The 17,854-nt window shown below is 37.8% G+C and overlaps 1 pseudogene; it reads right to left on the bottom strand.

Moving 5' to 3' along the window:
* Nucleotides 1-584: 584 nt before the first annotated feature.
* LOC114886140 lies at nucleotides 585-17,806 on the bottom strand (annotated as a pseudogene).
* Nucleotides 17,807-17,854: the final 48 nt, after the last annotated feature.

Raw genomic sequence — 17,854 nt, forward strand, 5'->3', positions numbered from 1 at the left:
AACAGGCACCCCTTCTTACCAGGATTTATCATGAGGTTGATAATTGAAATATTTATCCCTAATGTGACATAAATATTAAATAAACCCATCTGATAGACTGATTGAGATATAATAACATAGGTTACCAGAAATAACTCTAGAATAAATTATATGCTAGGGAAACTTAAAGCAGAGACCCTGATCAGAAAGAAGCATGGAATAGAAGCTTTCTAAACTGTAATCATTAGAGCCACATTTTTTTGATTTTCTGTATCTAAATAACTCCTGAGCTATTATTTACCTAATATTTTCCTTTAAATTGTCTGTTTTTAATTTAATCAATCAACACCTTTTTCTCAAAATTTTGATCTCAAAACAAACAAAAAAGGAAAAAAAGAAAAACAAAAACGTTATTGGAAACTTCATGGTTCCAGTGGGGAGAGAAGGAGCCTGGAGCTGAGGCTCTGAGGCCGTCCAGAGAAAATCCTCACCCTTGAAGTGCTCTCTTGAAAGGAGCACTATACCCAGCCTCCATCTGGAGAAGAGGGCAGATTCAATAGTGGTCTGAGGGCCAGAGGGCCTGGAAGGGGCAGGGGCCCAAAGGCTCACAGGAAGTATTCAGCCACTGGCTTCTTGAAGGGGATGCCCCATGTCCCTCAGGAGTAGCCTCAAATATACTGAAATCTTCCTGAAAATGCTTATCCAGCTCCAAGATAGCCGCCACATTCCCACAGTTGTAGCAGTAGTTGGGTGACAACTAAACAGTGAGCACAGTTTCACTGAAGTGCCATTCGTAACCTATCACCATGTGGTGGGCCCGGATCATGTCAGTGTCCTTGGTTGAATGGAACTGGGTCACCACATCACTGCAAAATAGGTAGCCGGTCCCACAGGGCTCACACACCACCCTGTTGTGTCTTGAGGGTCGGACCAGAGCAGGTCACACACAGTCCATCAAGGGGCACGTCTTGCTTTTGGTCAACCATCTGCATCTAGTCCAGGGCCTAGATGGAGGTGGAGAGGCCCTGTGCACACAAAAGACCTTGTGATCAGTGACGGCCAACAGGCTGAGGTAGTCAAAGATCTCGGAGCAGTAGTGCTACATGGTGACGGAGCCACGCTGCACCGGCACTCAGCAGAGAAGCCATAGACCTGGGCAATCTGAAGGCTACATGGTTGTCTGGGATCAGGGTGATACCGTCAGGATGGCCAACCTTAAATGCCAGCAGCAGGATTGTATCAGTGCCATAGAAACTATGATCCACGTAGTCTCCCATGAAGAAGTAGTTGGTCTCAGGGATGCGGCCACCCTCTCTGAACAGCTCCCTGAGGCCATAGAATTGTCCCTGGCTGCAGCCACGTGCTGTGACTGGCAAGTCCATGTTCTGCACTTTGCTCTCCAGCCCTAGTGCACAGGGCCTTGACTTCTCTCCCCTTGATGATCTTGCAGCATGGCAGCTGCTGGATCTGCTGGTCCAGGCAGCAGACCTTTGCTGTGGTCCACCCCTCCCCACCCCACAGGTCAGTGTGAGCTGTGGTGCACACAGGTCTGCGCCCCTCCCACTCTGGCTCCAGCTCTCAGGGTCCCTGCCTTCCTCCTTCCCTCTGCTTTGGCCCCTTGCTCTGCTACTCAGTCTTTCATCCTGGGTCTTTTTTGTAGCTTTTCTCCCTTCTTATCTGTAGTCTTCCCCATTTCTCTTGATTTCCATTCATTTCTTCTTCAGAATTTTTTTGGCGATTCCTTTTTTCTTTTTTTGTTCTGTTATTAGTTCACATTCACTGTCCTACATTGCACCTCTTGTTCAAGATATTCCCCCCAATGAAAAGTTAACTCTCTAAAAACTGTTTACCTATATAGGAATGCCTACCTACATAGGAAAATTATATTTAATAAAAATGTAATGTTATATATAAATGATAAAAATATAACTAACATTTACTGAGAACTTACTATATGCTAAGTATTTTTCTATTTGCTTTACACGAATGCACTCATTTAATCCTCTTAAAAAATACCTTGATCTAGACAGTATTTTATCCAGTTTATAAATAAGGAAATGGAAGCCCAGAGATATTGCCCCAAATCTATATAGCCAATAAGTATTGGAGCCAAGATTCAAACTCTGACATTTTTACTTCAGAACTTATGCTCTTAACTTTACAATATAATGCACCCAAAACATGTGGAAACTACTGCTATTAAATCTCAGGAACACATGTAATGCCTTGTCTCAAAGCAAATACTGTGGAGAACTATATTCCATGATAAATGGCTTCATGTAAGCAACAAGAAAACAAAAAGCACGTAGATGATCCTAAGTGGGTAATAAGGTAGTAAAATTATAGTAAAAATGTGAATGTAATTGGTGAAACTTCATTTTGTATTGTCTTTTGAATTTAAATGAAGGCTTTGAATTCTTTTGAAAATAAACAATGGCATGGAAATTTTCCTTTCATTTAAATTAATGAGTTTGGCCATGTTTTTCAATGAATCTTAAAAATAGAAAGTATGACACATTGTATATACATTCTTCTTTTCCCAATTACTAGTTTGCAAGGAAGAGGGTTTACTAGGTAACTAAAAATTTCAGAGATTTGAAGTTGATTCTGGAAAGTAATTTTATACAATTGTGATTAACTTTTTCAACAGGGTGTATGTGTGCATGTGCAGGCATCTATTATCTGCAACCCCCTGGACCCAAGGAGGCACTGCCATTTTTCTGGGATGGTCTACATTCAGTGTCAATAAATGTTGGCAAAATTTATGCCAGTCAAATATGCGCAAAATAATTCTATAAATTCTAATAGTAACACATGTTTTATGTACTTTAACTTGCAAATTATATAGACAATTTCCTGAAAGAGTATTTTTTTTCAATGACAAAATCTATATGCAGACTCTAGAAAAGGTGTTAAAAAGCTGAGTTAAGGGAGGGAAAAGGTGAGAACAATTATCTATCTTTAGAGCATAACAAATAATCATGATGTAAATTAGGTTTTTTAGAGAGGGAATAAATTAGCACTCAACTCTACATTACAGCATAAAAGTGAACTATGCTCATAACATCAGAAGTAAGAGAAGATGAACACAGCCCTTTGCTTGTCATCTTGGCTAGATCTGAATGTGCAGTGATGAAGGAGATTGATGGTTAGATCCTAAATTTGTTTTTCCATCTTCATTCTCATAACATCCTCATAGGAGAGTGTCAGTATGTATTGATCTTTCTTTACTAATGAGTTTTCTTATTGCTCTGCCTTCAGAGACCTTAATTCCTTGATATGTTATCACACTCCAACAAAAGAACAACCTAACCAAAGTCTAATAATTTTTGCAATATGTGGGGAAAGTATGTTTACTTTAAAGAATTCTTGCTAGACTACCAGAAAATATTCTAACTTTCTAATAGAAAGTTGTTTCTACAAGGATGAGTTTATGTGTTTTTGTCTTATTTTTCTAGGCACAATACAAATCTAAGGAACTTTCTGAAGTTTGGAATTTCCTGAAGATGTGAGATTCAGGCAAATAAACAAGATTTGTCTGGGTCAAATGTGAAAACGTGATTAGTTTCATGGTGACATTTTCAATGTGCACACCAAGGATTAGGAGATGTATAAGGTAAGGAGCAAATGCCACAGAGAGAACAATTGTGCTTTGCTAAACACTGCTTAAAGCATAGGTTTTTATGCTGTTATTACATCTGTAACAGCTAGGGTTTGGAGCTCATATAAAATTATGAATTGTCCTGAGATGAATTAATAAGTGTGGAGGTAAGGAAGTCATTTTTAAAGTATCATTTTGCAAGAAATTTAGCTTTTAATTATCAGTGACAAGGAAGAAAAGTGACAGAATTACCTCCTTCACCACTAGGTAAACTTTCATTTTAACAAATTTGAAATAGTTACACTTGACATCTAAAGCCTGAGTAGATGACAGATACCTATACAGGGGGATTAGATTCAAAGGCAGAAACATCTATATTTTCTACATACTGGAATGCTGTATTACCCAAATTTAAGCTGATTTTATACTATTAAACATATATTATATGCCTGGCAGTAAACACTGCAAGTAGTTTAATAAAATGTTTTTCCATTATAAAAATCTATTACTAGAGAGTTAAATTTCCCATTGAACTCTGCACAAACACTTTAAAATTACTTCTTGTCTTTCCTTAGGTGATTAAAGATATTGTAATACGTAATCTGATTCTGTCAGAGTGTATCAGCCTGCTCTCACTTGCTTCAAACTTTGATATAATAGTTTCTTCTTGTAAGCATTTTTACTCTAATATGACGCCCATAATAAAAAAATTAACAGCTGAATTTCTATGTAGCAAAAATTTCTATCATTATTTGACTCTAGCTTCCTGTTCACTGTTCTAGTTGATAATCCATAATATTTTATTTTTTACAGTTTAATCTTTTTAAGGGCTGTATAATCTGCCATCATATAAATGTATCACATATTATCTATTTGTATCTAGGTTTTCCTAATTTTTTCCAGCTTTATGGATATATAATTGACATACAACATTGTATAAGTTTAGGGTGTACAATGTGTTGATTTGTTACACTTATATATTATAAAATGATTCCCACCATAGCGTCAGCTCTGACACCTCCATCATGCCACATAATTATCATATCTTTTTTTGGTGAGAATATTTAAGATCTATTCTCTTAAACATATAATATAATGTTAATTATAATCACCATGCTGAACATTAGATCCCCAGGACTTATGCATCTTATAACTGGAAGTTTGTACCATTTGACCAACATCTCACCATCCCCCCCCGCCCCCCCATCCCCTAACCCTTGGTAACCACATTTCTACACTTGTTTCTATGAGTTCGCGATTTTATATTCCACATTTGAGATAATACAGTATTTGTCTTTGTCTGTCTGACTTGTTTCACTTAGCATAATGCCCTCAAGGTCCATCCAAGTTGTCTTACATGGCAGGATTTCCTTCTCTGTCATGGCTGAAATCTTACATCTCCTTTATCCATTCATTCCTGAAGTTGCATCGTAGGGATAGGAGAGAAAAAAGTAGAAATTACAACTAAATCTTCCACGTCTGAACATTTAAGAATATTTTAGAGATGTAGGGGGTTATAAATATTTCCATTCTCCTCATTTGGAAATTTCCATTTAGATTTAGGATTTATGAACCCTTTTTCTCATTGTATATTTTATAGATTTTAAGTGGCTCACAGTTAAACTTTCTTCAGGAATTTGAAATTCTCTTTAGGTTTTCCTAATTAGGGGGCTGCCTATTAAAAGAAATACTAAGTTGAGAGGCTTGTGGTAGCTCCAGCATTTTATTAAAAATGGGTATGAAAGCATGGGTTTTGAGCACAAGTGATATAATTAAATATATGGAAATTCTAGTGATACTGCCATCTTAGTTGGAGGATTCCTTTAAAGTGTGTTGGAAACTATACCTATTATCTAATTTACCACCAAATAATTAATTAATGTTGACTTTTTTTGTTATTGTTAATAAGGAGGATGTTAGTAAAAAGCTTGGATGAGAGGAGTGTAGCAGGCATAGAGGTTTAGGTAAAGACAGATTTGAGCCCAAAAAACTAAGAATGGCTGGCACATATGACTTCATACTCAGCAGTGCATTTTATAAATATAAACAATTATTTTTCATAAGGAGACAAACCATAGTTAAATCCCTTTCTTCTATCCTTCCTTCCTTCCTTCCACCCCTTTTTATCTCCATTCCCCACTCTCTTTCATCTCCCCCCCATAGACAAAAATTTTTAAATGTTTAATGTATTGGGGCTCTTTTATAAATGTATATTACTTTTTTGTATGCATGTATTTTCATTCACATAAACAATGTTGTATATTTATATATATTTACATTTATGCATATATCATTATTTCTTTTACCCCAAACTATATTTATGAAAGTATATATATTTTGAATTATGACATATATACAGAGAAACATGCAAAATGTACAACTTGAAGAATGTTTACAAACGAACACGTGAGTTACCAGCATCCAGATAAAAAAATATAACATTATTAGCACCACAACTGCCCCCTAATGTCCCCTCCCGGTCACTTCCTCCCATCAAGGGAACCCACAACATGACTTCTTTTTTTCTTAATATTTATTTTATTTATTTATTTTTTGATTGCATCAGGTCTTCATTGTGGCGCACTGGCTTCTCTCTAGCTGTGGCCTGTGGATTTTCTCTTCTCTAGTTGTGGCACTTGGGATCCAGAGTGTGTGGGCTCTGTAGTTTGCAGCACGTGGGCTCTCTCGTTGAGGCACCCGAGTTCGGTAGTTGTGACGCACAGGCTTAGTTGCCCTGAGGCATGTGGGATCTTTTCCCCGATCAGGGATCGAACCCAGGTCCCCTGCATTGGAAGGTGGATTCTTTGTCACTGGACCACCAGGGAAGTCCTGTGCATCATGACTTCTAATACCTAATTAGTTTTGCCTATTTTGAACTTTATATGGTTGGGATCATGTGATATATACTCTTTGGGACTGCTAAACATTATGCTTCTGAGATTCATCCACGTGGTTGTTTAGCAGTTTTTCCTTCTTTTTTATAGTTTTCTATATTATGAATATACCATACTTCACTCTAATCTTGTTGGGCTTTGAGATTTTCCAGGACGGGTTATTACTAGCAATTTTACTTGTGCATATAGTTTGGTAAACATGCAGGTATTTCTCCTGTCTACATACTTAGGAGTATAACTGCTGGTGCATCGTGTACAAGTTCAGCTTTAGGAGACATTGTCAAAGAATTTTCTAAAGTTGTTTATCGCATTATCCTCTCATAAGTGTGTGTGGAAATTTCACTTTTGCTAATACTTGGTACTGCCTGCTTTTTGATTTTATCTATTTTTGTGGCCATAGCAGTATGTCATTATGAAGTTATGAACAACTTTATTAAGGTACGATTGACATACAATAAACTGCACATATTTAAAATATATATTTTGATACATTTTGGTAAATGTATATGCCTGTGAAACCATCATTGCGATCAAGGTAATTAACATATCCATCACGCCTAAAAGTTTCCTCATACCCCTTTGTACCTGCTCCATCCTGTCCCTCCTTTTCTCCCCTTCCCCCAGAACGACAACTGATATCTTTGTTCCCATGTACATGTTTCTTTTTTTCTCCTTTAGCTGCTTCTAAGATTTTTCTGTTTGTCCCTGGTTTTAAGTCATTTGATGTGTCTTGGTTCTATTTCTTCATATTTCTTGTGGTGGACTTTGTTGTACTTCATGAACTGTGGGTTCATTATTTTTATTTAATTTGAGAAATTTTGGCCACCATTTCATTAAATATTTTTTCTGGCTTCGCTCTCTCTCTTCTCCCTCAGGGACTCTGATTACACATATGCTAAGCTGTCTGAAGTTGCCCCATAGCTCACTGATGATCTATTTCTTTTTCTTATTTCTTTCTGTGTTTAATATTGCACAGTTTATTGCTACACCTTCACATTTTCTCTTTCTTCTGCAACATCTAATTTCCTGTTAATTCCATCTGGTTTATTTTTGTTCCCTGAAATTTTTTCTGTTTAGAATTTTATAATTTCTATTTTGTTCATTTTTATTTTATTTTCCATATCTCTCATTAACATACTCATGTCTTTTTCTACCTTCATAACCATGAAATATAGTTATAAAAGTAGTTTTAATATTGGTTTTTACTAACTCTATCATCTGAGTAATTTGGGGGTCTGTTTCTATTGACTAATTTTCTCTGCATTTCGGATATTTTTCTGCTTCTTTGCACACTTGGTAATGTTTTCTTTTTATTATTATTATTGAATGCTAGGTAGTGTGAATTTTAACTTGTTAAGTGCTGGATATTTTTGCATTTCTCTAATTTTTTTTTTTTTCTGGAACTCAGAAACAAGTTTAATCCTTTTGAGGGTTTCCTACTAAGCTGTGATGGGCATGACAAGAGCAGCCTGCATTATAAATGTCTATCCAAGTCATTCGTCTGTTTTTCTGTTGGGTTATCTACTGTTTTCTTCATCATTCTTAGGATATGTATTCATTCTACATATGAGCCATTTATTGAATATATAGGAAATATCCTCTTTCACTCTGTGGCACACTTTTTTAACTTTCCCTCAATCAAAATGCTGTTTGCTAAGAAAGACATAATAAATATTTCCCTCCCAGGACAAGGCTGTTTGCATTGTAACAGGGACATAAATGGCTTGTCAAAGGATGAAGGTCTAATGGTAGAATTTCCGTTAGCAGTTCAGTATGTCAGGAAGTTCACTGTAGCCCATCCTGGTATCTCTTCAGTCATAGCACAATCATGATATCTCCTTTGCTTATTGCTGGGATTGATTAGAACCTGTTATAGAAAAGGAAAGACCAGCTTCCGTATGACATGTGTTTGCTTAGAGTGGGCCCTGCAGATAGAATTAATAAAAAGAAAAAAAATCTGGAAATCATTCGCCAAGAAACATCATAAAATAAATGCACAGTCTTCCTTTTTATTAAAAGCATACTTTTAAAGGTGAATGCATATTCAGAGATGAAAATGACTATAGGAATATTTTCCTAGAAATATGAATCATTCAGTGCTTTGGCTTCTCATTAAGAAAAAAAGAAGAAGAAGAAAAAGAAAATGAATCTTTCTGCTTAACAGCATTAGAATGTGAACCTGTTATATCAGCTATTTGTGTTTCAAAGGCAAAAGGGTTAATTAAATAGCTTCAATTTAATCACTGTAAATTAAGTAACTTCTGTCTCTTTGTCCAGATAATTTCCAAATATTTATTATCACCAAATCATAAGGACTGGGAAATTGACCTCCTTATTTTTCCCTACCTTCCATCCCAGATAACACTAATTCATTTATCTTTTCAGAAGTAATTACCTACTATGATACAAGACACACTAAACTAAACACTAACTCTCCCCCAAAGGAGTTTATAGTCTAGAGGAAAGAGGTATGAATCAATAGGCAACAGACATCAGTACAGCCTTTCAGTACCAGTTGCTGGTGGGTCTACCTCGTTAGGGACCAATGCCTGAAGGAAGAGACATCTAATCTGGCTTTTGTCTAAGATTTTTAAGTGTTAAATCTTAGCATGTAGTGAAGTTAATGGAGTCTCTCTAAGCCAGGATATTGTTGTCTTTTCCAAGTAAATGAATATTGTAGATCTTTAAGTATGACTGTGTCTGATGTATGTGTAAGGGAGAAGGATGGGGGTAAAGGAGGAGGAGGGAAGAAATCTGTAGAGAATAAACTAGATTCTTTTGAAGAAAACTATACAAAACAGAGGAGTATATTCCCACCAGCCATCATCATCCTTATCATCATGAGAACTACTGTTTATTGAGCTTCAACTCTGTCCTGGGTGACCTACATGCATTGAAATCTGGTTTCCATAATGAAAGGTCTTTAAGGTCTTGCTGATAGTAGCTAGCAGAGCAAGAACTGGATTCAAAAGATACACTCTTTCCCTTCACTAGGGTTTCTCAGAGATTTATTGGTACAGTTTAATCCAGTAAACTGGAAATAAGGGAGCCACTTAATTGCTTGAACTTGATGGCACCCATAAGAGACCTGCATTAAGGCTCAGACAAGTAGAATCTCTTCTATCTAGAAATTAAAGAGCTGCTGAAAATATTGGATAAGTTAAAGAAGACTGGTAAAGCTGTAATACAGAAACTTCAAGTGGCAGGGCCTAGAAGGAACACCCAGAGATTACATGGGGGAGGGTGGCTGGCGAACTGCCTGGAGGAGTTGCTTAGTGCCTTCATCAAATTAGCTACCCACAGTTGTAATATCTTCACTCTTGATAGTTTGAAGGGGACCAGGATATGCCACCCCCAAATATGCCACTTGGGCATAAGGATTATTTTGAGCTGAAGGCAGCTGAGAATCAACACACACACGAAGAGTTCTCTGCTCTGCCTAAAATGAGGGCATAAATTTTCCTTTGTGGAATGTGCCCAGGAAGAGGAGGCTGACTTATCAGCAGAGACAGAGTCACACAGAGATAAATCTGTATGAAAAAAACCTTACTAAAATAACCGTTGCCTTCCATTATATTTATTCCCCTGTGGAGTCTTCCCAGATGGATTGATAAAGTTAACCCCTGTGACACTGCCCTGTTACCTCACCATCAACCAATCAGAGGATTGTGCACGAGTTGAACACATACCCTGCAACTCCCCTCCCTCAACTTGCCTTTAAAAATGCCTCCCTGAAACCCATCAGGGAGTTTGGGTCTTTTGAGCATTAGCTGCCTCAGACTCCTTGTCTGTCACCTTACAATAAATGCTGTGCTTTCCTTCACCACAACCCTGTGTCTGAAGATTGGCTTTACTGCGCAGACGGAAGTTTGGTTCAGTAACACGAGAAAAGGAAAATTATTTTTCCTCTGCCTCAGTCTATACCCTAGATTTTTTTCACTCAAGTGGTAACATAATGTGGTGGGAGAAATGTCTGCCTAGGAATTGAGATACTTATCAGTCTTGACCTGAACTTCAGTTACCTCTGTGACTAAGTTAAAAAAGATTCTATTACACGTCTTTGTGCCTTAATTTCCTTATCAGCATAATAAAAGGATCAGACTAGAAGAAGGTGGCAAATATCAAGAGTATTCACTTCATGACTGGAGGGCTTGGTCAAAGATTTAGAAGACACACGTGTCATGATTAATTGCTAACATCTATAATAGGCACTGGAGTTGGCTGATTCCGTATATATGCAGAATATATGTCATCTATGGAATAAAAAATGGATAAAACCTCTTTTACTTCCAGCGTTCAATGAATCAGTTTGTACCCTTTAATAGGTTGTTGACACAGGTTGGGAAAATTCAGCATGCTTCAAATTCCATCAGAAGAAAAAAATAGGCAGATGCCAGAAGCAATGATACAATGTTTAGGGGAGAAATGAAATCCTTTTTGAGCCTTGGGTGGTCAGAGAAGCAGCAATCCAAGATCTACCAAGGATACAGTTTTCCACTGCATACTTTGTTGTCCAAAAACTGTGTCTGAGTGCTACAGATGCCTATAACAGTATATAACTAACATATAGAGATAGATAGCCCTTCTGTCTCAATTCTAATGTTTAGGTTAACTGGCTATCCTGGAAGGAATATCCATGTATCTATGAGGAACCTATTTAATATTATCAAAGACTTGGTTTTAACAAACTGATCATGGATGTTCGGTTTTTCCAGTGTGAAAAAAGTTGAATTCATTTCAATATGACCATCTTTGTGACATGTTGGCTTTTGAAGTTTAAGAAACTCGTTCCCACATAACTTAAGTTTAATGCCACCTCTTTTCTCCCAGATGCCAGTGTAATTTATGTAGAAGGGGACATTAAAATAAGATACTCAGGGCAGACTTGCTTTCATTTACATAATGTCCATCCGGGGGGTGGGTTGGGGGGAGAGCATTAAATCAATTTTAACCTGTTTGGGCTTGCATCCAAATAATGTGCAGGCCTGTTTGAAGAGAATTGGTTTTGAAATTTGTAAAAGAGATCATATGAAATGCATTACTCAATTAAGTAAAGGAATTTATATTTTAGTATAGAATACTGTACCATCTGCTGGATGAATATAACTAATTAAATTTGACTTGGTATGTGATTCGAACAAACAGTTGAAAAATGAAAATTCTATAACGAATTCCTCGGCAGCACCTGAAATGATAGATACCCACTGGGAAAGATTGCAGCCAGCCCTGCTCAGGTTGCAAGCAGACTTTCCATTGTCTGGCTGCAGTATGCATAATGTTTGCATTAAAAAGCAGGTCCATTTCAGTAACTGCTCACCAGCAACACAGAAAACCCAAATGCAGTGTTTGTCTGCTGTTTTCAAAGAACTAAAAACCTAACAGGATAAAATCAAAATGATTGCAAAGCTTCCCTGCCCACAGAAAACAAAGACTTCGTTCTAAAGTATACTGCCAAAATGCCTGTTTAAGAAGGGGCAACCAAAACAATCCTGTACAAAATAGCCATTGTTTGTAAAACTGCAATTAAGTTGAAATGCTACAGTGACAAATCAGGCTAAAGCCATATAACTCTTTGGTCTTGAATCTGAGGCAATCAAAGGTAGCTGTCTCTATAGGTATTGGTTGTACCTGTCAGATGGAAGTAGTATTATGTCACCTTGTCAGGAAACCTATTAGGGGAAACTAAAGGATTTAGAAAGTGCTTTATACCAAACGTATAAACTTACCTATATAGATACTAGGATAACAAAATGTTTAGTTAAAAGAGAAACATTTCTATGGAAACGTGATTACTCAGTGTCAACTACTGAAACATCACGCTTGACTTTTTCACTTTTCCTCCAGATGTTCTTACTCTGCGTTGACACAGCCTTGGTACTTTGTATCAGCCAAATGCATCATTGATTGAGCACCCACAAGCTTTCTGTCTTTGGTAAGAATGACGTCTTTTGAAGATCAGTCATCATTTCTCCAGGGAATTTTTGGCAAAATTAATACATTTTCATATTTAAATGATGTGTCTTTTTTTTTTTTTTTTTTTTTTGCGGTACGCGGGCATCTCACTGCTGTGGCCTCTCCCGCTGCAGACCACAGGCTCCAGACGCACAGGCTCAGCGGCCATGGCTCACGGGCCCAGCCACTCCGTGGCATGTGGGATCCTCCCGGACCGGGGCACGAACCCGCGTCCCCTGCACTGGTAGGCGGACTCTCAACCACTGCGCCACCAGGGAAGCCCCTTAAATGATGTGTCTTTAAAAAAAATAACAGTATATCATTTTCTTTTTTTTTTAACCTCTTTATTGGAGTATAATTGCTTCACATGGTTGTGTTAGTTGCTGTTGTATAACAAAGTGAATCAGCTATATGTATACATATATCCCCATTACCCTCCTCTTGCGTCTTCCTCCCACCCTCCCTATCCCATCCCTCTAGGTGGTCACAAAGCACCGAGCTGATCTCCCTGTGCTATGTGGCTGCTTCCCACCAGCTATCTATTTTACATTTGGTAGTGTATATGTGTCAATGCCACTATCTCACTTCGTATCATTTTCTTAAAGGGGCATTTCAAAGCATTCCTTCGTTTGTTCAAACAGTTGAATGAACAGTAGCATTTAATAAGAAGGAGATGAATGAGTGCTGCTGGCTCTGGGATCCATAAACAGAGGAGAACTGGGTCGAGAAGCGGATCTATATAATTTGGTGATAAATGCTTCTGAGTAGCATATGCTTCCACTTTGGGCTGATGGTGTTTAATGAAGCACTCAGTATCATCACACTTCAGAGGAGAGTTAGGGTTGGACAGAAAAGAAAGCAGGTTTCCCTAAGAAGCAGGAGTTGATCCCAGGAGCGCCTAGATGAGGACAGAGGTTTCTCAAGTTTCATTTGTACAGGAATTAAGAATCCACGGGAAATGAGCATTTTGGAATTAACTAGCTCATTCAAATACAGAGGTTATTTTCCTATAACCATTTCCCGTGGTATGAAAATCATGGTCATCTTGGGGGACTACATAAGACAGTGGAATTCAAAGTAACCTGTTGACATATGGGAATGATAGGAACACATGCCAAATCGAAATAAGAAGGAGCACATGAAATAAATCACTGCAAAGCTGAACACATGTAGGTAGAGCTGGCCAAATTAGACTTCAGGAAAAACAAGAAAAAAAACAGAATGAGATAAATGCTTGAGGTTAGACTCAGGGGATACAGTCATTCTCCTGAGGTCAGAAGAAGCTTCAACATACAACCTGAGCTATAGGATTTGAAGGTATTTACAACAAAATTCCATCTAGCAAAGCTGTCAAGCCTGATTCTTTAATTGTATATTTGTTAAAGACACTTCACAGGCGATCCCTGTTAAGCTGACCTGCCTGTTTACAATACGTGAACACTTAAGAATGATTTTATAAACATATATCATTTGCCAAGGTTGAAAATCTCCAACATGTTTTATAAATATGTTATCCAGGCATTATTTAAAAACTGGAACTCTTGCCCTGGTAAGAGGATTTCTGGCAGGTATCTGTGGGATTTCCTGTTTTTCCTGTTCTAACATCGTCTGAGTAGGTGATGACCACATGTCAGTCAGAAAGAATGGTGACTTGCACCTGTGCTCCTTGGAAACACCATCCTATCAGACTGGGGCTCTGGACCTTCCGTCCAGTAGCCTGTCTGAGGTGGCACTGGCCGGAGAAGAATCTTGTCATACTTTTGAAGTTTCCCTTTAAATTTGTTTTGAGCCAGTCTGTCAACAGGTGTACGCTTTTTCTGCCAGGTAGCAGCAGTTAAGCCCTCAACTGCTATTTCCTTGATTGCAGAAGGGGAGGAAGAGGTGAAGATGTACTCACCAAGCACAGTTTAGGTTAGAGGCAGATCTGGGTTTCTGTAAGGAAATGATTTTAACCAGTTTGGCAGTTGATCTGATTGAGAAAAATGGCATCAAGTGACATTTTTCCGGTCACAGAAAGGTAATGTGGAACAGAACCTTAGAAAGAACTGTCATTGAGACCCACTGTCCCCACAGAGACTGGATACAGCCACTCCTCTCCTTGCTTAAGAGGTTTGAATTTAAATAATAGAGACACACTTTAGGTTTTTATCATTAGGTATTTTAAAACTAGTTTCTTAGAGACAGATCTTTGGTGTACACACTTAATTTTTAAAAATTATACATTTTTTGGAGTTGATACAATTCTGCTTTTCTTTTCTTGACTTGATGTGACTCATCCACCACCATCTGGGAAGCTCTATCAGCTGTTGCACTTCCCTGACCCATGTTGGTTGGTTTGTTAAAGGCAGGAACTGAGACAATATTAATAATAATTACAGCTATTATTTATTTAGTGCTAACTCTTAATGTGTTCCATGCACTTTGCCTGTATTACCTCATTTAATCCTCACAAAACCACTCTGAAATAGGTATTATTGTTATTTCCATTGTACAGATAAGGAAACTGAGGCACAGGAAGTATAGTTAATATTAGAGTATTCCTTTTCATCTTTCTAACTCCAGCTAACATAATTCCTAGAACAGAGTGGTTATATGTTAGGATTACGTTGTAACCTGCCTCTGGTGTCCTGCTTTCAGTCTCGACTGTGGGTCCTACCTTACTGACTTCAACTCCCACTCTGAGTCAATTGTTTTAAGACAATTGCCTTTAACCCCTAGCAAAAATAACAACTATTACTCAAATCTAATCTAATATGTATGATATTAGCATATTTCTTAACTTTCATTCCCCAAATTCATCATCTCACTTTAAACAATACCGATTGCTTGATCACTTCACTCATTAGTTCATAAGCTTAACAACAATTCATTGAGTGATGAAACCAAAATGTGGAGTCAAGACCTCACTTTAAATCTGGTTTCTGCCATTTACCAGTTATGTAGTCTGAGACAGGATCCTCTAGCTAAAAGAGCTGGATCTTTGGAATCAGACAGATCTGAGTTCTTAATTGCTGACCTCAGATCAATTGTTTTAATTTCTCTAAGCTTCAGTTTCTTTATCTGTAAAAAACAGGATTATTGGGAGGAGAATTAATATAAGCAGAGTGCCTAGCATTGGGCTCAGTACAGAGAATGTATACATTAAATTGTGCCTATTGCTGATATGTAACTTTTCAAGGAGAACATATCTGTTGAGTCAAGGTAGATGCAAATTGATTCCCAGGGAAAGGCAAGAGTGGTGTGACCAGGGTTCCAGGGTCCACCTCCTGTCCCTGCCCACCCCTCTTTTCTGTTCCGGGGACCCACTCTGTCCTGAAGGTCCAGAGCTGGGAGTGAGCAAATGCTGGGGAGGCATGAATTAGAAGGAGATCGCCCAGTACTCCTCCTGACTGGCCTATCTCTGCATCACTTCAAAAGTAATTAGCACGTATTTCTTCACACTAAGCAGCTGTGTGGGGCGTTTATCGGTAGCGCAATCCAACTCTGAGTAGAAAGTAGGCATTGCGGTCCTCAAAGATCATTCACACGGATTTGACCGATCATGAGGATGATTGCTGACATGTACAGAGGTAGAAATTATCGGTGCTTCTTACTTGAAGAGAGCCAGGTGTCTGAAAAGCCAGCCACGAATAGTCATGCACAGAAAGATAGAATGAGAAAATTTAAGGAGAAAAGAAAAACAAAATGAGATACTACTTTTTTATTCTTTCTTAATGGTCTCTGCTTCAGAAAATATGTAATTGATCAAAAAGAAAACTTAATTTCTCTCTCACTTTATAAATACTATATTGTTTTGTATAAGTATGTTATACGACAATAGTTTCTTCTTAGTGTTCAGTATTCTCTAGGACAGCGGTCTCCCAACATTTTTGGCACCAGAAACTGGTTTCATGGAAGACAATTTTCCACAGACTAGGTGGTGGGGGTGATGGTTTCCAAACTGAACCATGCAGGCAAGCTTCAAGCTTTTGTTCTCATTCAGTCCTCTAACAGGCCACTGGCCAAAGCATAGTCAAGGCCAGCATCACTTTGGAAAGAAGTATTAAGTATTTTCTTAATACTAAGTACATTAAGTACTCTGTCCATAATTGGGGCTGGAGGATGGCACTGTCAAATTATGTGATAGAGGGTGTGTATATCTAATCCTGATATATGATCCCTATCCATGTAAAAAAATTCTATTGCTTTTTATGAGTTTCTTGTTTGATTTTTAATCCTTGCTGAACTCTTACCACTGTAATAGTTGTCACTTTGGGGTTTTCAAGGCAGATAATCAGATAATTTGTATATAATGACAGTTTAATGTCCTCCCTTTCAATGCTTATACCTATCATTTCTTTTTTCTTTCCTTAGAGTATTGTCCAGGACCCACTCTGTTGAACAGTAGTGGTGATAGTGGGCAACTTTGTCTTGTTCCAGATCTTACAGGGAATAAGTATGATGTTTCTCCATTAACTATAATGTTTAATGTAGGTGTTTTGTATATAATCTTATCAAGTTAAGGAAATCCCCTTTCATTCTTAGTTTTCTGAGGGTTTTAACCATAGTCATTAAATTCTATCAATATTTAGATAGTTGAGATAATTATATAATTTTTCTCACTTGGTTGTTAATGAGGTTAGTTACAGTGATAGAATGTCTGATGATTATCCTATAATTCCTATTTGAACTGTATTAATTTTTAAATAACCTGAAAGTTAATTTCATCTGTGTTCATTAGTGAAATTAACCTATAATCTTTTTTTTTTTAGAAGATGTTGGGGGTAGATGTTTATTAATTTATTTATTTATTATTTTTGCTGTGTTGGGTCTTCGTCTCTGTGCAACGGCTTTCTCTAGTCGTGGCAAGCAGGGGCCACTCTTCATCGCAGTGCGCGGGCCTCTCACTATCGCAGCCTCTCTTGTTGTGGAGCACAGGCTCCAGACGCGCAGGCTCAGTAGTTGTGGCTCACGGGCCTAGTTGTTCTATGGCATGTGGGATCCTCCCAGCCCAGGGCTCGAACCTGTCCCCTGCATTAGGAGGCAGATTCTCAACCACTGTGCCACCAGGGAAACCCTTAACCTATAATCTTTTCCTGTCGTTTTTATTGTCTTTATTCCATTGTGCCAGATTATGCTAGTCTGACAAAACGAGCTAGGTAGATTTCTCTTACTTTTTATCTGAAATAACTTACAAAATAAGACTAAATTTTCTTTACATGTTTGGTAGAATTTACCTACAAAACTACGTGGGGTTGAAGCTTTTTGGAGGTAGAGATTTTTGATTGCTGTTTCAGCATCTTTAAATGTCTTTGGACTTTGTGTTGTTTGCCCTCTTTCCCACCTTTCTTTCTCCTCTCCTCTCCTCTTCCTCTTTGTCCTCTTTTTGCTGTAAACTCATGTCAACTTTACTTAGCTTGTAAAGACCAATTCTTCTTTTACAGCAATC

This window comes from Monodon monoceros, unplaced genomic scaffold (genome assembly GCF_005190385.1).
Source record: "Monodon monoceros isolate NGI ecotype Baffin Bay Population unplaced genomic scaffold, NGI_Narwhal_1 Super_Scaffold_6, whole genome shotgun sequence".
In the NCBI taxonomy this organism is placed as follows: Eukaryota; Metazoa; Chordata; class Mammalia; order Artiodactyla; family Monodontidae; genus Monodon; species Monodon monoceros.